Consider the following 21,214-nt stretch of genomic DNA (forward strand, 5'->3'; position numbering starts at 1 on the left):
ATTTGGTGATGTTCGTAGCAAACCGGTCCAGAGTTTGTTTCCTCCATAGAGCAAATACTCCGTCCAAGTGGAATTAAGTTCCCATTCGTGGGAATGGTCTGTAGCTCTATAAAGTATAGTCAGTGAGAAGGAAAGGGTGCTCAAGTACCCGCAGCCGAGGCCCCAAATACCCTAGGAGCACTAGGGTCGAAACGTCGACGCTTTTCAACTTGTGTGCCTGTACCTATCTTGTCCCAATTCCTTTCCCCCTCCAATTTTTGTGGACAGGCCTACATAATAGCGGAAGGTTTCCCGCTTTGGTTTTTTGTAAATATCAGAATTGTACATTATAATTGCTTTCCTTCCTTCTTCTAAACACTTGAGCACCCTTTCCTTCTCACTGACTATACTTTTATAGTCTTTGCGCCGTTTATGATTATAATTGTTTTATGAAATTGTAAATAAATATGTAAATTTTGGTAGTACAAGTACCTAGAGTGTGGTTACAATCTTTTTCGTTTTGTTTTTAGGCTATACTTATCAATTTTGGGTACTGTTTTCTCCTTGCATTCAATGTGTATAAAATCAGTGTCAAATCTAATATATCTCCCCCACCTTGCTTGAGTCAAAGTATGCAGATTTAATTGCATTTCCTAATTAGAAATGATATCCATATAAGGTTTATTTGATTGATAGTCAAGGACCATTGTTTTCTTTATATTAATTCATACCCAGGTCCTTTGATTCTGTGGGTGATACCCCATTGATTTAATGGTATTCAACATTTGGTCCTTTTTTTAAAAAAAGACAGAGATAGGCTATTTCAGCATGGCTCAGGCCCATTATATCCTATGGTATTATTTGGAATTGGGGGGCAAGTGTACGGAGGCTAGCAGCCGATGGAGACGGACGCGAGCTGAGGAGGTCCAATCGCCATCTCCCCAACCTAAGCCATCCTGATCCCGTGAGACCGGAGCTGCATGCCTTCGAGACGCTGGGGCCGGCGTCGGGAGCCCGAGATAACAGATTTAACAGCACCCCCGGGACTGCACGGCCCGGCAGGCCTGACTTTAAGATGGTGCCGAAATGATGACAACGGTTGCGGCGTACTCGCAACACAGCGCCTGAGCGGCCAAAACGGAGGTAACTACGTTGCGCTGCCCGCCCAGGGGTGTCGCGCTATTGGGGGTCTGTAGGAACGAAGTGACACTGCTGAGGGGGTAATCTGGTTTGCGGAGCGGGCGGCCCTCTTCCTGGCCTTGGACTGGGTTGCATAATGGCGGCTGGGCAGTGACTCCCCACTCACAGGAGCTAACGAGAGGCGATTGAGGAACGGGGGGCAGGCCTAAGCCGGAGGAGATCACCTGGACTGCCTGGCATATAGCTAAGGTGCAGTGGGGCTCGGATGTCCTCAGGCGCTGCACGAGTGTTTCCCCACCTTGCTGTGGCGCCTGGCACAAGATGGCGGCCGGGCAGTGAGAGTGCTCAAACGCCCATGATCGTTCTGAGCCCACTACTGGCCCACAGCTGAGTGTTATCTCGAGCCTCGCGGGCTGGGGGGATGGGGGCTAAACGCAGCAGAGGTGAACGGCCTGCCCACTGGAGAACTGCTGGGAGTGTCGATCGTGGAGAGCTGGCTGTAGAGTGGAGCTGAATCTCCCTTAAAGCCCCGTGCTCCCGACTGTGCGATATTGGTAGTTAATGGCAGCCCGGTGCAAAAGGGGTCTGGGCTGCAATGCGCTACAATGAGACCTGTGAGGAAGACTTTGATTGAGGCCTGAGTGGGTGGACCTCGTGACAATGTAACTAACATTTATTTTGCCAGCGCTGGTGGGCTGTGAGAACCAGGGAGGACTGGGACTGGGAACCTGGTGCACTTCCAGCTTTGGACTTTTCCATGAGAACTAGCAGGGTCCAGTGATGGTAGGGAACAGAGAGCGCCATGAATTAAAGATTCTGCAGCACAAGTGAGGGCAGGGCTGAGCCCGGGGAGACGACTCGCTGGCCCGGAAGAAGTGCAGCGGAGGGGCGAGTAGCGCGAGTAGTACTCCCGGAGAGGGGCATACCAACGCTAACTGTTTGGCCAGGTACCAGTCACCACACAGAGGAGGAACTGTGTACTACTGTGGTATAGAAATCTGCTTTGGGGAGACCTGGGCAGATGAGTGAGGTGACGATTCGGTGGGCCCCAACGGTTTGCACGTTTACAGGAGGGAGGAGGTGCCTGCCTGACGGGAGAACGCCGATTACACTGGGGGCTGAAGGAGCAAGGCCCCAGGGAATTCACCTGTTGAAGCTGAGGTCCTGGGACGCACTTCGGCCATGGGCTGAGGTGCCCGTCCGGTCGCCCGGCTTGCGCGGGGAAGACCCAAGATGGGGAGGACACAGAATAAGCGGGCATTCACAGCTCTCAGCGTGGATGCTCTTGACCCGCACATAGATGACGATGAGGAAGCCCCTGATGCGCAAGGGGAGCCGACTACCAGGAAACCTACAGTAAGTGACATAATGCAAGCCATAACGGCCTCCAGAGAGGCACTGGAGGGGAATATCAATGCCATTAGCACAGACCTGAGCTTACTAAAGGATGATCATGGAAAGCTCAAAGACAGGGTGACATCCGCTGAAAAAGAGTTATGTGGATTTCCAACCAAAGTGCAAGAGATGCATTGATCCCTAACCACCTTGGAAGCTACGGTGAAAACCCTGGAAATGTGTGCCTAAGATAGTGAAGGGAGATCGCGACGGAACATCATCTGCGTTGCCGGATTACCAGAAAACTTGAAAGGGAAGACAAGGTCAGCTACCTGGAATATTGGCTCGAGGTGGTCTTGGAGGGTCTGTCTCCCTTCTATGCCCTGGAGTGCGGTCCTAGAGTGCCATCGAGAAAGCCGAAACCAGGAGCTCCCCCCCCCCGGCCAGTGGGAGCTAGACTGCTGCACTTTCGGGACAGAGATCACATCCTACAATGTGCCCGTCAAAAACGAACTCTCCAAATTGAGAACAGTAATTTCATGATCTTCACTGACTTTACGAGAGAGGTCCAACGAAACAGGGCCTCATACACTGCTGTCAAGACTAAGCTACGTCAACTGAACCTAGCATACGTAATGCTGTTTCCTGCTCGACTCAGGGTAGCGGACCCAGCGGGAACACGATTCAATTCACCGCAAGAGGTATGGGACTGGCTGGAAACCAGATTGCCCACTAACTAGATCAGTCCCAGCTTCAAGATACCCGCAACGAAGCCCGCGGGGGTCGGGGGCAAGCGCCAAGGCTCCTTCAGCCAGGGAACTTAGCCTCGAATGGCGCAAGGCATTGCAGGCCGTGGTGTCACGCAGTCGGTCCAGCCCGGGCTCCTCGCCGGGTGGGAGCACACATCATGGCAGCGGGTCAGAGACCTCCCTGTGCCGCAGTGACAGCGAGAGCCTGGGGGCAGACATGCCGAGGATCACGCCCCGATCGGCCGATGACCTCGGCTGCGATGAGCGACCTGCAGTGCGCTGTGCGGGCCAGTTCGGGTCAGATGTTCCTGCTTCAAGGGTCTGACCTTTCTGGACTGGCGGAAGCCCACATGGACATTTAGGTAACAAGCAACCGAAACGGGAAGGGGGGTTAATTTTGATTTGGACCAACTGTTGGGGAGGCGGCATACATTGAGGCCTCCACGAGGTAGTTAGCGGGTGTCAGCCCCCTACTTGGATACTTGACCTTGGTTGGAACTACCATAGTTTGGATGGGGTTACCACGTTGGTTGCCTGTCCTGGGGAGGGGGAGTTGGGGACGATTTACTTGTTTTTTTTTTAAGGGGACCCAGGCGTGTCGCGGGGGAGGGTATTTTTAAACCTCTTCCATGTCACTACATGCAATGGGACCCCCATTAGGTTACACAGGTCTATCGTGGAATGTACGGGGTATGCACTCTATGGTTAGGCGTCACAAGATACATTCCTATCTGATCCGTAGGGGCATTCAAATTGCACTCCTTCAGGAAACCAACTTCCAGGCAAAGGAGGGGAAAGCATTACTGATCCGCTGGAGGGGTCAGGTTTTCTACACTGCATACTCTGCATACACGAGAGGTGTCCTGATATGGATAAGAGCTGTGTCCCATTCCAATGCATAACACAAATGATTAACCCTGAAGGCAGATATGTGGTAGTACAGGGAAAGTTACATGGTAGGGACCTCACATTGGGACGTGTATATGCGCCTAATGCTGATCCACCGGCATTCTTCTCCCTATTATCACGCAAACTAGTGACTGCCCTCACAGGGTCACTATTACTGGGGGGCGATTTTAATTGTATTGCCGATGTCACCTTATATCGCTCTCACCCCCCCCCCCCCCCCCCTCCCTAATGCGCCGGCGCACAAACTAGCAGAAGCGCGTCGTAATTGGCAACAGAAATGGGGATGGACACCTGGCGGGCCCAACACCCATTGGCCCGAGATTACTCCTTTTTCTCCGCCCTCCATGAGTTGCATGTCCACCTCGATGCCTTTTTATGTTCACCGGACGCCCATGGGGAGATCAGCAGCATTGAATACCTCACCAGGACGATCTCTGACCACAATCCAGTCGTAGCTCAGTTGAAATGGACGTGAGTATGCCCCAAGATTCCCACCTGGAGATTGCGGCCGGAGGCACTAGATGATCAAGTTGGCAATTCCGGCTTGCCGCGGCTCAGTCATAATGGACCTGCGAGATCGGCTGGAGGTAGCCTGTTTTTTTAAAATGCAAGTGATTAACGAGCTATTCTTTGATTATTACACTGAGCTTTATCGCAGCTGGTTAGTCCCCTCTGAGGAAGAGCTACAAGAGTTCACACAGGAAGCTGACCTGCTGGTGCTAGGCGAAGAGGTGGCAAAATTATTGGGGCGAGAGATCGAAGTAAGAGAGGTACGAGAAGCCATCAAAAGTATGGCCCGTAACAAAACCCCAGGCACGGATGGCTTACCAGTATGATTTTAGCTCACTCAAACTGACTTGCTTGCCCCCCATCTCGCGCGCCTATATAATGAGGCTAACAGACTAGGCAGGTTACCTGACGCCACTAGGGAGGCGATCATTATTCCCTTATTGAAACCAGGCAAACAACCTTGGGACAGAACAGCATATTGGCCTCTATATATGCTCAACCTTGATTACAAAATTCTGAGCAGGGTACTGGCCACTTCACTGCTCCCCCACATACATGCGGACCAATCCGGGTTCATCCCCACTCGAAACACAGCAATTAATATACAAAGGCTTTTACATATATTGGAGGCGGATCCTACAATGTGGACTCCGCCGCGATTTTTGCAATCAACATAGAGAAAGCCTTCCACAGCTTAGAGTGGGAGTACCTGTTCCATGTGATGCGATAAATGGGTCTTGACCTCGACTTCGTGAGTTGGACGGCTCTCCTATATGCAGACTCTACCGCCAGGGTCAAGACGGGAGGTGTGATCTCAGAGGCAGGGGTGTCCCCTCTCCCCGTTTTTATTTGCTATGGCAATGGAGCCCCTGCCGACACACTAGATCGGGGCGGGGGTACCAGGGCCTCGACGTCTATGGGCAAATACACCATATTGCACTCTACGCAGATGATCTTATACTGTTCCTAGCAGACTCAGGTGAAGACTTACTGGGAGCAAAATCCTTCCTACGTGCCCTGAGCACGTGCCCTGGCTGGCTTAAAAGTAAACTGGGCAAAATCATGTCTTTTACCGGTGCGCAAGGGCAGACTAGGTCCCCAGACCACAAAAGGGGTGAAATCGGAAGATAGATGTTTGCCCTACTTAGATACGCTTATCTATCACGAACAGGAAGATATTCTTGAGGGGAACATTGGAAAGGCACTCAGGGGGGCCAAGGCTAACTTCGAATTCTGGGGAACCTTGCCGTTATCAGTGGCGGGCCGGGTGGCGCTTCTTAAAATGGTGACCCTACCACGTCTACTATACTTCTTCAGGGCTTTGCCGATCTGGGTTAAAGTGGCCTATTTTAAACAGCTCAGGTTAATGATCACCTCATTTTTGTGGGGTAAGTGCAGGCAAAGAGTAGCCCTAGATACACTCATAAGATCCCGAGCAGAGGGAGGACTGGCGGTCCCGGATTATGAAACTTATTACCTAGAAGCCCTTTTCAGTGGCTCACACAGTGGGTGGCGAGGGCCACCCGAGACAAGGGAACACCCAGAGAGATGTGGGGTCCCCTGATGGTACTATCCCGCATAGTGCTACGGCTCCCGCTCGGGACCACAACCCTCACCCTGGAGTTTGCCACAGCCCGGAAATGCTGGAACAGGTACCTGCGAAGAATGGCTATTTCGACCCCCTATGCACCTGAAATTCCACTGAGGATGTGCCAGGCTCTACCACATGGGGGCAATTGGCAGAGATTGGAGACCTGGGAACAACAGGGATTAACGATAATGGGGGACCTTTATGAGGAGGGAGCCTTGATCCCATTTGACGACCTACGGGCCCGATACGACCTATCAGGAGGTGATTTCCTGCAATACACTGCCCTCACGACAGCCATCAGTAAACACTGGAATATGGGCCTCACAGAGCCACCTACTGCCACGGGGTGCCAATATGTAGTGATGGCAGCGGGCACCATAAAAGCGGTGACATGTCTATAGGCGCATGACACTAGAATCCCTATCCCCCATGACAGCCCTGAAGCTTAAATGGGAAACAGACATGGGGAGGGACATCCCAGCTGGAGCATGGAGCGAGATTGTAGAGAGGGCCTGGAAAAGTACGAAAAACGCGAGATTTCAATTAGTGCACTTGCACATCCTCCACAGAGCATATCTAAAACCAGATCATTTGCACAAATATTTCCAGATCTAGCCAGCGTCCTGCCCACGGTGCGCAGCAGATGAAGCAGATTTTAAACATATGTTGTGGGACTGCCCATCTCTTGACCTCTTTTGGGAGGAGGTGACATCCTTACTGATAGATATTACTGATAGGGACTTACAACCCTCCATGGCACACTTTATCCTGCATTGGTTTCCCCACACCTCAAAGAACAAAATCACTAGCAAATTTCTTGATTTGGGGTTCCTATTGGCAAAAAGAACTATAACCACCCATTGGAAAGCGAAAAAGAGTCCTAGTATAGATAAGTGGAAGGCAGAATTCCAAAAGTGGGCTGAGTGTGAGGGAATTATCCGATTACAAATTGCACGTAGAACGGGCAGTGAGAAGGCGTTGGAGAGGGTGAAAGCTTGGGAGAGGCTAGTCTTGGAACGTATGGCCTCTGAGGACGCAGCTGATGATGCCTTAGCGGATGGCCCTGAGGAAACCACAGCTTAACAAGCAGTTGGTTTTAAGACACTTTACCTTAGCTGCACAGAGCTGCATTCGGCCCTTACGAGGGATGCTTGACCCCATAGCACTTTCGTTGGTCCTGTTGCACTGAACTCATTGCATTAGCCTCCAGGAACAGTAGTGGATGCTCCAAACGTGACACGCCTGGGAGGGTGGTGATGGAGAGAGGTGGTTGGGGGTAGTCTAGTTGAGGTTAGGGTTAGTTGGGTACAGACAGAAGAGCGACACCCACGCATGAACTGCGCCAGGACTGGAAGATCGAGAAGGCCGCAGACAACAGAAGGAAAATGCTGCTTACCAGTATGCATCTGTTCTTGACATGTAGAGCTACAGAGTTACAAACTATGCATAGATGGCAACCTAGTGTTGGGCCCGGATGTTTGCAGTTTGTTTTGTTGTAGAAAAGTCTTTGGGAGTCACAGGATAGGTGACTCCTCCTTAGGATGATACTGCGCAAGGGCATCGGCTCCATCCCCAGATTGTTTTTCGCCATTATGGAAGTGATGGAGCTGTACAAGAGGTAGTGATGTCTATGTGATTTGTATCTAATTAAGATAATACTGGAACAGATAAACGTAGCTGGGGAGGCGGGTGGGCGTTTGTAACTCTGCAGCTCTACATGTCAAGAACAGATGCATACTGGTAAGTAGCATTTTCCGTTCGAGGCATATGAGCTGCAGATTACACACTATGCATAGATTGTATAGCAGTACCCACACCTAGCGACGACCACCAGTATGTGTTGCAGTTGTTTGAAACAGTGTTTTTAGTACAGCCTGGCCCACAGTGGCTTGTTTAGTTTGCACATCGACACAGTAATGCTTTGTGAATGTGTACGGTGTAGCTGCTCTGCATATGTAATCTAAGGGAATGTTAACTAAGAATTAATTAATTAATTAATTAATGTTTGAGCTTGTAAAGCGCACTGCTACCCGTAGGTTTCCTGGCGCTGTATAACGCTGGGGAACCCGTCCTGGCTTTCCCTGTGGGATGGTCCCTGCTGGGAGTCCCCAAGGTGGAGCCAGGCATCCCCGGCGTTGATGGGGCTGTGGAGATTAGGCATGCTAATGCCCAGAGTTGCTGAGTGGGACCCCTGATTAGAGTAGGCACCGAAGCGAGAATTATCGAGTCCGCTGACCCAAGTCCACGACCCTGCCGCGTCGGGAATTGAACCCTGGTCCCGGCCGACTTCTGCTCCCGGATCTGCCACCTCTAACCAGTGAGCCACACCAATCCATGTGTAGAATGCCATTGAAGCCCCTACCTTTATTGTTGAGTGGGCTTTTGGAGGAATTGTTAACGTACGTTTTGCTTTTTGGTAACATTTGTAACAATCCATCTGGCGATCCCTGATTTTGATATGGGGTTGCCTTTATGTGTCGGTGAAATAGACACAAAAAGGTTTTTTTTTAACGAAAAGGTTGTGTCCTTTCGATATAGTACAGCAGTGCTCTTTTGACGTGTAAGGTATGTAGAGCTCTTTTTGCGACTGTTTGAGGCTGCGAGAAAAATACGGGCAGCTCAACTGATTGACTTAGATGGAATGGTGAAATGACTTTAGGAAGGAATTTAAGATTAGTACGAAGAACCACTTTGTTATGATGCATTTGCAAAAAAGGTTCTTGAATGGTAAATGCTTGTAGTTCACTAACCCTTCTGAGAGAAGTAATTGCTACTAGGAAAGCTACTTTCCAGGTTAGGAATTGTAATTCACATGTATGTAATGATCCGAAGGGAGGACCCGTTAACCTTGTAAGAACAACTTTCAGGTTCCATACTGGTGCTGGAGGAATTATTCCTTTGAGTCCTTCCATGAAAGCTTTAATAGCTAGTACTCTAAAAAGATATAGATGTTGTCTATTTTGTAAGTATGCTGCAATAGCAGCAAGGTGTAGTCTGATAGACGTGTAGGCTAGATTACACTTTTGAAGGTGTAATAGATATCCTATGATGTGTTGAATAGACAAGTCGAAGGGATTTATTTGGTTGTTTTGGCTGTATATGACAAAGCGTTTCCACTTAGCAGCATAACATGCTCTAGTAGTGGGACGACTAGCTTCTTTAATGATGTTCATGCATTCTGGAGGAAGGTTGAGGTAATTAAACTCTATGACCTCAGGAGCCAGATCGCTAGGTTGAGCGGAGCTGGGCCCGGGTGTCTTATCTCTCCATGGTTCTGTGTTAATAGACGTGGAGATAGGTTTAGTTTTTGGTGTGGTACTACAGACATTTGCAACAGCGTGGTGTACCACGGTTGTTTGGCCCAAGTTGGAGCGATTAGAATGAGCGTCAGGGAATGTTGTTGTAGTTTACGTACCACCAACGGAAATAGTGGGAGAGGAGGAAAAGCGTACGCAAATAGTTTTGACCAGTTCATCCATATCGCATTGCCTTAGGACAATGGGTGTGGTATCTGGCGGCAAAGCTTGGGCATTTTGCGTTTTCGTGGGTGGCAAAGAGGTCTATCTGAGGTTGTCCCCACATTTGGAAGAACGGATGAAGAACTTGCAGATGAAGTTCCCACTCGTGGATCTGCTCTGTTTGTCGACTTAGCAGATCTGCGATAGTGTTTTGTACTCCTGGGACGTGTTGGGCTAAGAGGAAGATCTTTAACAGTATAGCCCATCTCCATATCTGAAGTGCTAACAGAGAGCTGCAGAGAGTGTGTCCCCCCTTGTTTGTTTATGTAGTACATAGCTGTCACATTGTCTGTGCGGACTAAGACAGCTTTGCCTGACACTGGAGTTTGAAATGCTTTCAGAGCTAGAAACACAGCTAGCAACTTTACGTGGTTGATGTGGAGTAGCTTTTGTTGTGGTGTCCATTTGCCTTGCATGGTGTGATGCAGTAGATGGGCTCCCCAGTCGGAGAGCGATGTGTCCGCTGTCATGACTATTTGAGGAACTGGCTCTAGAAGCGGTCGCCCTTTGGAAAGGTTTTTGGTGTTCCACCATTGCAGAGAACGAGGAGTCCGACCGTCTACCAATTCTAGGTCTGTAAATTGACCTTAAGCCTGGATCCATTGGCGTGCTAGGCACTCTTGAAGTGGACGCATTTGAAGTCTTGCATGAGGTACTTCAAGATGCCATCATCCCTATGAGCTGCATGAACACCCGAGCTGGTAGCGAGTGTTGCGGTTTGAATTTTGTTAGGAGAGTTTGTACACTTGTTATCCTGGCTGGAGAGGGATAAGCTAGTGTTAGTTGGATGTTTATTGTAGCGCCGAGATACTGTTGTATGTGCGAAGGTTCCAGATACGATTTGACGTGATTTACAGTGAATCCCAAGTCGTGAAGCAGTTGAATAGTAGTGTGAGTGTGTTGCACACACTGGCTGTATGAGCTGTCTTTTAGGAGCCAGTCGTCAAGATATGGGAAGACATTAATATGTTGTCTTCTTAAGTGTGCTGCTACTACTGCTAGGCATTTGGTAAACACCCTTGGCGCTGTTGTGACTCCGAATGGGAGCACTTTGAACTGGTAGTGTTGTCCGTCTAGCACAAATCTGAGATATTTTCTGTGCGCTGCATGGATGGGAATATGGAAGTAGGCGTCCTTGAGATCTAGAGTGACAAGGAAGTTGTTTAATACCAGTAATGGGAGGACTTGTTGGAGTGTGACCATATGAAAATGATCCGACTGTATGTAAATGTTTAGAGGCCTGAGGTCCAGGATGGGTCTTAGAGATCCGTTTTTCTTTGGTATTAGGAAATATAGGGAATATACTCCGTTGTTTTTCTGATGCTCTGGAACCATTTCTATTGCATTTTTCTGCAGGAGGGATATTACCTAACCCTGGCTTCGCTTGCGAAGTTTGCACAACTTCGCACTACGCGAGCTGCACGTAGCACAGTGTTAACACGCATAGTGCAGCGTACCGTAGTGCAGCAGTCATTTTTTGCTTGTTCGCGGTCCTCAACGTCATGTTCGCGACCGCGAGCAAGCAAAATGACATCCCAGGCGAGATTCTCAACGCGGGGAGGTCAGGTTTCTCATTGCGAGTGGTTGAGCATGCTCGCGAAAGCTCGCAATGAGAAACTACCAGTTCGCGTTGAGAAAGCTGCTGCTCGAGTAAAAATCTACTCGAGCAGCAGAAAATTACAGCTCGCACTGATTGCACAGGGCCGGATGGTTGTCCGCACTGTGCAATCATTGAATACGCATCTTGCACAGTGCGAACATGCTACTACGCAGCTCGCGCAGTGCTACGTGAGGTTCGCGTAGTGCGAAGTGTACTTCACGTAGCGCTACTTCGCGAACTACGCCCACCCTTAATATTACCTCCTGTCTGAGCAATATTAAATGTTCCTGTGACATTGGACGCTGCTTGGATGGTAGGTTTGGGGGGTAGATGTTAGTTCCAGACAATAACCGGATTGAACTATTTGGAGCACCCACCTGTCTGATGTGATGTTTTCCCAGGCTGGCAGGTATTGTTGGAGTCTTCGCCCGACAGGAGTGGAATGGGACAGGGGAAGAGGGAAGGGGAAGGGAGTCATTGGCCAGGGGTAGAGGCAGAGAGTGAGTTGTTATTTTTGCCTTTGCTATTGTTACCCCTGTAACCACCCCTTTGGTAGCCTTTTCTGTAAATAGACTGTGTAGGGGCTTTGTACGAGGTAGAAGCTGTGTCTGAAGTATATCCCCTGGTGGCACCTCGATAGGATGAGAGACGAAATGAACGTCTGGGAGCCTGCGACTGCAGGGCTCCCATAGATTTGGTGGTGTCCGTATCCTTTTTCATTTTCTCTAGTGATATATCTACCTCGGGTCCAAATAGGTGTTGATCATCAAAGGGTTGATTAAGAATGGCACTTTGTACCTCAGGTTTGAACCCTGATATACGTAGCCAGGCGTGCCTGCGTAGTAAAACGCTGGTGTTAACTGCCCTAGAGGCAGTATCTGCTGCATCGAGGGCACACCGAATAGAGGTGTTTGTGATGTTTTTTCCCTCTTGGATAAGCTGGTTTGCTCTATCCCTGTACTTGTCAGGGAGGTGCCTCATTAATGACTCTAGCTCATCGTAATGTGCCGTCATATCTGGCTAGTAATGCCTGTGTATTGGCGATACGCTGCTTGAGACGCTGTTATTTTCCCTGATGCGTCAAGTAGCTTAGACTCCTTATCTGGAGGTGCAGCAGCACTTGATGTTTGTGAGTTTGCTCTCTTGCATGCATTGGAAACTACAAGTGAGTCTAGGGGTACTGGACCTTTAATATATGCTGGGTCTGAGGGGGCTGCTTTATATTTTTTCTCTATACGAGGGTTAATGACCCGAGTTCTGCCTGGGTCCTAGAAGACTTCGGGGGCATTCTTGATCACTCCTTTAAGAATCTGTAAAATGGATGAGGACCTTTGTGCGTAATCAAATGTATCCATTAGGAAGTCTTCCTCAACAGGGTCTGTATGTATGTCTACCCCATGATATTGTGCAGCCCTGTGAAGTAATGCATTAAACCCTATAGTGTCTTCTGCTGGGGAAGGCCTTGAGGGGTATATGTCATCCTGAGGGACATTTGGGACATCTGGGGTGGTATAATCATCCCACGGGTCTGTGGATCCTGTGGGCGTGGCTGGATCAGGTATGTTACCCCCCCCATATAATCAGAGCTATCATCCCTGTCTGGTATGATAGAGGATGCTGGGGAATAGTGTGGTATGGTAGGATGTTGTGATGGTACAGGTGAAAGAGAAGGGGAAGGCAGTCTTAAGGGAGAGGTAGCCATGTCCTTGTTCTTTGAATGCGGAGCTGGAGCTGGTGTGTCCAGTGATCGCTTTTTAAAGCCAAAGTTAAGTGTCCAGTGATTGGATCCTTACCTAGAGTCTTTTGAGCAGGGTCTGGATAGGGTAAATCCTCTGCAGGGGGTTGATCTTTTGGTGCGCAGGAAGGCTTGGGCACCGAAATGGCTTGTTTTGGTTTCTTGATAATGTCTTTCACTGGGGAAGCATCAGTCTTTTTCGGCTCCGAAGCTTTTTTCGGTTCCGAGGATTTTTTCGGTTCCGGTATGGTTTTTTGGAATCCGAAGAGGGTTTGCTCGGTTCTGACCTGGGTTTCAGTGACGAAGGAGTAGTGGTATGTTTCGGCGCCGATGGTTTGGATGTCGGTGACGTTGTCTTTTTCGGTGCCGGGGTATGTGCACCGGCACTGTGTTAAGGTCGACTCGAGCTCGAATCGCCTGAAGGCTTTATTGGCTTCTTAGCCGGGCCCGAAGGTGGGGCAGTAAAAGCAGAGTGACAGTATGCACCCGAACCCGAGGGCAAGGGTGTGACCGGGGCCTTCTGTGTCGAGGAAGGGTCGGGGTCGACAGTCTTACTTACGACCCGCTGCGCTGGAGTGATGTCCTCGACATCGGAATCTTCAGCCTTGGACCTGCTGTCGACGTCGTGCTGTTCTGGGACGTTGACGCCTTCCTCGAAGATGTCGTCGGGAATCGGAGCTGAAGATCTTTGAGCCATTGTTTTCCTCGCTCTTCGGTCCCGGATAGTCTTTTTGGAGCGGAAAGAGGCACAAGCTGAACAGTCTTTCGCCTCGTGCTCCGGAGAGAGGCAGAGGTTACACACCTCATGAAGGTCGGTGTGGGGAAACTTTGACCCACATTGAGGACACTTTTTAAATGGCGTCCTTTCAATGAGCTAAAGTAAGAGAATAGGGTTCCCTTGAGGCAGAACTAAACACAGGTATGAAATATTAAACATTACAATGTCACAAGTACATACAACAAAAGCATGAGGAAAGTTAAAAATTCATTTATTTTGAATAATTTAAAAACACAATAGGGATGACTGATCTAGATCCCTAATCTAAAACACAATTAAAACAGTACAATTAATTGCGACCTGCACAATTAGGAACAGACAGAACAGGTACAACATAAAATTGTTGCCTACGATTTGTATATTCTTGCTCCGATCTGATAACACCAGTGTTGTATTGCTACCAGCTCAGCATATCAATTATGGTGTTGGAGGCTTGAATTATACAGTTTGTTGCGTCGACGCGTTTCGGTGGTGTCTCATTATTACCACCTTTATCAAGACATGTGTATATCTGTCAATACCAGGGAGTATGTACAATTGCCCCTAGAATTTTGTGGAGGGTCACTGGTTATGATAAATTATCAATTCCTGATCGGAATATGGACTTCAACTGGGGGCTCGTCGACTTGCTGCTGCCAGTTGTATGTTCTGTTTGACTTTTATACGACATTTATTGTCCCCACTTCATATCAGTATCCAAAGTTAAATTGGTTATACTGAAGACCATTTGATTTGTTTGTAGTCAGGCCACAATCGATATCTGTGAATTTTGCGAGGTCCCAGCTTCTTACTGTTTATAATAGAGTGGGTTGCTGTTGGCGAGTGCCTCACTATTGGCCTTCACGGGAGTTACCTAATGGGATGGTACGTAGTTCCGCTGTCCCTTTAGATCTCTTTCTTGGCCATTAAAAAAGACTACCTTGTCAGTAGCTCAGAGTTCCGCTCACTGTGGGGGTCCGAGTCGTGTGTAGCTAGGCCCGAAGGCCATCGACGACGACCGGAATAGAGATCCTCGATGTAGAAGAGTAGCGTCGACTGGAAAAGCGTTCGAAACCAAGTTTTGTACGTTGGTGAGGATTGCGCGCCGAAGGACATTGGTTCCAACACGGAGTGCTGTAGAGACATCAGAGCCCGGTGGCGGGAAAAAACAATCTGGGGATGGAGCCGATGCCCATGCACAGTATCATCCTAAGGTGGAGTCACCTATCATGTGACTCCAAAGACTTTTCTACAACAAAACAAACTGCAAACATCCGGGCCCAACACTAGGTGGCCATCTATGCATAGTTTATTGTATAGGCAATCCTGAATACTTACTAAGGAAACTGAGGTATGTTTCTGTACAAGATTGTATTGGCTCTTAACTGTGCTGAATTTGCAAGTTTGCTGTAAAACAATAAAAGTTATGTTTAAAAAAAATTGTATTATTTGGATACTGCTCGATTATTATACAGTGGGACTCCCATCTCGACGACGGGGAATGATTCAGGCATGCAAATCTATGAAAGATACCCCAATACTGAATAACTCCATCTTTTAGAACTCAAACATGGTTTTCCTAAAAGATTGTGTTCAGAGTGCTAGGCATTCTGTGTACCTCCGTAGATTAACCACCAAGATCTTCAGCTATGTGGCAGTGGCAGGTGGTTTTGCCTTGGATCAACAAGGGCTTCAACATTTATCATTCCTGGTTAGTGTAGGTACTTCCTTGTACTGGTACTAGCCACTTGGACAAGTATGGAATTAGTTATGTACAATGGGTAGAAGAACTTCAGGTTCAGATATACTGCTATGAACTACAGTCGGTTGGAACAATGCATGGTTTAGTTCCTCTGCCCAAAGATACAGCAGAGCCAGGCATTGTGACACTATATTCTTTTGTCAAGTTGGTTTTGGATACTTTTCCAAAACAGTTTTTTTCTCAAAGGACAACCAATTATATTTTATGGATTCCAAGGAGATGGAATCTCAGGTCGACGCTGCTCTTGGTGTAAAAGGCTTCAACAATGACGTTTGTCTCTAAAATCAATCTGGTTTCAGTTTCAAATATGGGCTATAAGTCGAGGGCGTTTATGTTGGTGCATGCCTTGAGGTCAAATCAGTTGTCTATGTTGTATATTCTTGAAGGAAAACATGTCTGGAGTCCTTCACTTGATACTGAATATCTTATTGGAAACTGTCCAAATGGCAATGCTTTCAAAACATGTTCTCAGATCTACCTCTCAAGAAGTCTTTTAAGGAGCCAAAATGGTATGAGGTGGAGTGGGTTGGTACCTCCTCCACACAATTTGAGACTCTTACTTGAGATATTCCACACTACACAGCATGTTCCAGCTGTGTCTGAGTCTGGAAGACCGTATGCAAAGATCAAGAGGGATCCTAATCAATTTAGACACTGAAAGAGCACTAGCCGAAGCCTATGCCATCCTGATGGTCCCTGATCTCCTTACAAAAATAATAATGCAGCACTATCAATATGTGTTCACTGATAATATTAACACTATCAGCAAACGCAATTGTTAGAAATGGGAGTCTCTAATTCAAAGTGGCTTACACCATGTCCAAGTAGGGACCCTTCCTTCTAGTCAGGATAAGGGGATTACACAGCTAAGGTCAACCCTGCTCATCCCCTTGGTAGCTTAGCACCTACAGTCAGGCTAATCTCAGAGGCAATGTGTACAGCATTTGTACATAATCACAGAGTAACAGTGAAAACACTACAAATGGACACTACACCAGTTTAGAAAAATAACCAATCTTTATCTAAACCAAACAAGACCAAAACAACACTAATCCAACTTACTTAAATCAAGATATCACTTTTAGGTTTAAAACAGTTCAGTCCATATAAAACTATGGATGCGTTACTTTTTGTACAAAGTACCTGGGATGAGGCAAAATCACAAGACGAAAACAGGCACAAGGGAGGGGAGGAGCTGAAAAGCACAGCGAAGCGTCAGTTCCTTAAACGCAGGCTAGGTAATGCGTAGGTTCCTTACTCACACGGAAGGTGATGTGTCTGTGCTTTGCTCCAGCGGAGGTGATGCATCAGTTCCTTACTGCGAGATGAGGTGAGAGTCTGTTTCCGTCTGCAAGGGGATGTTATGCATCGATCTCCAAACACATGGCCTAAGTTCTTTACTGAAGAACAAGTTACTTACCTTTACTAATGCAGTATCTGGTAGAGACAAGATCTAGCCGCCGATTCCTTACTTTAGAATCCTCACCTAGGAGCGATAATGGATCCAGAAACTTGTTTCCACAGCACGTCTACGCGTCAGCAGAGGACATCAGGCGATTCCGTATTGACGTGGCTCACCGGATGTGACGTTGACCGAGTCCATATAACTCCCTCGCCGACGCACTGACGTCAGTTTCTTCCATGGCTATTTTCCACACATGAAATGAGGAGTGAAATATAGAAACGGTCTATTGAACAGTGTGCTAAAACAAAAGACACTCATTTACCAAATAATTACTGACTTTCTGTGACTAATAATCCAATAATTACTGGATTCTACCTCCTATTTCATTTTTTTACGATGAGAAAGACCAAAACAAACAAATTGATACTCAAAAGGACTCCGTATGCAGAGCGGGGAGGATGGGATGGTAGTTAAGGAATATGCAGCTAGATCCTGTCTCTACCAGATAATTAAATACCGAAGAAAAGTAACTTTTTCATCTGATAGAGACATCTAGCTACAGATTTCTTACTTTAGAATCAAATGTCAAAGCCATCCCATCCCTGGAGGAGGGTCTGTGAACTGTAACCTTGAAAAGGCTCCAAGACCAACCCGGTCCAGAACAAGAGAAAAGACTGGAAATGTACCCTACCATATAAAGGACCCCAAATGGGATTAAAGGAAAATAAAGTCGCAAGACATTTAAACCATGGGAATAACATTTGTGTCAATAAGATAAAACTGCTGTAGACGGTCTCACCTCACTATAACTGTGGAGAGAACCACAGAAAAAAATTTAGACAATAAAACCATGGGGTTGATATTACCCATGATCATTCAACATTAATCATTTGGGTATATACTCAAGTCCGACCATCATGTTCAAAGCTGTGAAACCCAGTGGCCGTGCCACTGAACAACACAGGCAAACCATACAAGGTCAGGACTGCTCTGTAAACTACACAGAGAAAACCCATCCCCCATGGAGAAAAAAACATTCATATAAAAAACAGAAGTCAAAGACAATATTAGCCCCTATTGACATATAGGCAATTCTTCCATGGGAAAAAGAACAAAAGACGTGCAAGTACCTCTAGAATATCCCCTATATACAAAAATACATATAGACATGGAGACATAGGAGTAAAATAATTAAACACCTATGTATTAACAAATAAAAATTTATATTAAAAGATAGATAATAGAGACAAATAATCCACAGCCAACATTGACATAACAGTATGTGACCATAGCGAACTCATACCCTCAGAAAAGCAACAGCATCCAACCTCTCAGAGTAATGCAAGTTACCTAAAGACGGTCATTAACCAATGGTAGCATAACATCTATTAAGATATCAAGAACAAAAAAGAAATCTTGATAGCCTAACTAAATCCAAGATCTGCTAAACACCTTGCTTTAAGAATAGAGAACATCTACAGACAGTCTGGAAAAAGACCAATATGTAAAACTTTTTAAAAAATTGTAAAAAAAAAATAAAAGAATCCGACCACTGAAAAATACTAACATTAATTTGTCAAACCCTCTGGGAGCCACACTTTGCAATATGTGACCCCAACTTACATCCCCTAGAGGTAGGAAATATTGAAAAGAGCTGCCTACCAGCAACTCAGACAGGTACATCTGCGGAGGTCTCCGGTGGCTTAGGAGGGGCCAAAGAAGCCTGCAGAGCCGCAGCGTAGGCTGTGATTTGGGCCCTAGTTGCCCAGACGCTGGGAAACGGCGGGTAGGGTGGCGACTGACAGGGGTGCACGTCCTGAGGGGAATCCGTGTCCTCCGTCGAATGAGGACAAGACCTCGGAGACAAACTACAGGACCTACCTGCTGGCGAGTGACCCCCTTGGGGCCATGGCGTAGGGCGATACCGCAGTCGGAATCAGCAGCTCCTGGTCTTCGAGGTAGGGGACGGACGCTGGGATGACACCGACCGGGACAAGCGGGCAGACAGCAGTTTCATCGGTTTGAGGTGCTGACAAGCTTTGCAGTCCGTAGAGTGATGGTGCTCGCCAAAACACCACATACATATCGGGGGAGGGTCAGTCACCGACATCTGGCGTGCACAATCAGTACATGACTTGAAGACCGAAGAAAGTTGTTTCCCGACGTCGGAGCGAGCAGGGCCCAAATGACAGCCTACGCTGCAGCTCTGCAGATTTCTTTGGCCCCTCCTCCGCCTCCTGAGATGTCCGCGGATCCCTTGCCTCATGCGGGGCCTTTTGCGGAGTCGCCGGCGGCTTCGGCGCTGAATTTTTCGGTTTCAGGTTGCAGGAGGATGGTGTTGTCGAAAGGTGGTCCTTCAGGGCTCCGCTCTTCGACCGGTGGCGTCCCTGCTTCGCCAGAACTCCCTACGGAGCTCCCTGTGGCATCGCAGGAGATCGCCGGGACTCCGGGCTGGTCACTGAGCCACCCTCGGCCCTCTGAGCAGGCAGCTGCCTCTCCAGAGGCCTAGCCGGCATCGTTTTGGTGCTGGAGGCTTTCCTCCCCGATGGGTGGAGGCTGGGGCCGGAGGTGCTTTCCCGAATCCCCCTCGGTCCTCTCCGCTGGCAGCTGTCCCGAGTGAGGTCGAGCCGGCACTTTTTCGGCACCGTTCCTTAGCCACACCGGCTCTGACCCCGCTCCATTCTCCTAGGGAGGACGTGGTGGAGGAGGTCGACCTGGCGGCACCGATGCCCACTCCGCCGCCGGTCGACGTCGAGCCGGCGCCTGTTGCGGATTCCACGGCGCCGTGCCGGCGTTGGGTCCGTTATTCGTCTCCTGAAGAGATTTCCTCCTCTCCGGAGGTTTTTCATCTGCTGGTTTCGTCCTCTCCAAAGACAGGGTGCCGCATTGTTGCATTTTCACCGGCATCTTCCAGAGAGAGCTCCTCGTCATTCCTGTGGCCTTAGCTCTCGGAACCTCCTTTAAGCAGTCCACGGTTGGGCCCTCCACCGGCTTTCTCCACCTTCCCCGGGGACACCTCAGGTTCCCCACTATTCCGTGGATTCCCCACCATTCCGGGGCTGGCCGCTCCCCGTATAGCTGAACTTGGAGACGGACGGCTCAGTTTGCAGCCGTCGCCCACAGAAAAATTGCTTTCTTCCCCGCGGCATCCTAGGGAGGCCAGTGTGGCCTTCGTTCGGGCTATTTCCACGGCAGCTGGCATTTTGCGGATGGGCGAGCCGGACACCCCTTTCTCTACAGATCTTTTGGAGGTTCTCCACCAGGCCTCTGGTGGACGGGAGCAGTTCCTTTCTTTTGAAGCGTCGCTCCACAATTCTCTTCTGGGGGCTTGGGGGCGTCCTGCCACAGGTGATCCGGTGCCTCAGCCACTCCTGCATCTACACCGTCCTGCTCCGCACGACCCAGTCTGCCTTTCTTTCCACCCTTCCACGCAAGGCTCTCTTCTGCGGACTGCCTTTCAGTCCTTGCCTGTGGTGTGGTTTCCTTCGTCTCAGGAGCCCCGGTGGTTGGATTCATGGGGGCGCAACATTTTCGCTTCATCCAGTGCTGCCTTAGGGGCGCTCAACACTGTGTGTTGGCTAGGGCTACTTCCAGCCTGTGGGATTCTGTGGAGTCCCTTCTTTCTCATGTCCCCCATGAGAGTGCCTGTGCTGATCTACGGCACCATGTGTTGGATGGTAGGGAGTTGGCCGCGTTTATTCTCCATGCGGCTTTGGATGTTGCAGATGCTCTTGGCTGTGCATTGGCCACTTCTGTGGCTCTCCTTCGCCAAGCTTGGCTGCAGGATGCTGTTTTTCCTGAGAACATTAGGGAGCGTCTGGTTGACCTGCCCTTTGATGGGGTCCTTCTGTTTAACAGTCATGCAGACTACGCCATTCAGCGTCTCCTTGCAGGGCTCCGTCCTCCTCCCCCTCCATAGACTGGCTTGTTGTTCCTCCGGGGCTTGATGGGAGGTGCTATCCCACCTGCTCCTGGACTCCGGTGTTTCGAGTGGCCCGTTTATAGGTTTTGTGTGGTTTGATGTGCCTTTGGGGTCTCTTGGTTGGCCCCTCTCTTCGATTGGCTGCTGGTTCAGCCCTTTTGGCAAGGTGTAATTTTTTGCCTGATTGCTAAGCCGTCCCTAAAAGTGGTTCCCATGTTTTCTATGGGACGTGCCTTATCCCTAAGTGGGGTACTTGTAGCTATTGTATAGCTCTGTCCTACGCTGGAGGGGGGGGGGGGGGG

The 21,214-nt window shown here is 48.8% G+C and overlaps 1 protein-coding gene across 1 annotated transcript in view; it reads right to left on the reverse strand.

Annotated features, from left to right (window-relative positions):
• Nucleotides 1-21,214, reverse strand: part of TDRD7 (tudor domain containing 7) — a 1,355,384-nt gene that overhangs the window by 544,879 nt on the left and 789,291 nt on the right. The gene's annotated exons all lie outside the window — the stretch shown is intronic.

This window comes from Lissotriton vulgaris, chromosome 3_1 (genome assembly GCF_964263255.1).
Source record: "Lissotriton vulgaris chromosome 3_1, aLisVul1.2, whole genome shotgun sequence".
NCBI lineage: Eukaryota > Metazoa > Chordata > Amphibia > Caudata > Salamandridae > Lissotriton > Lissotriton vulgaris.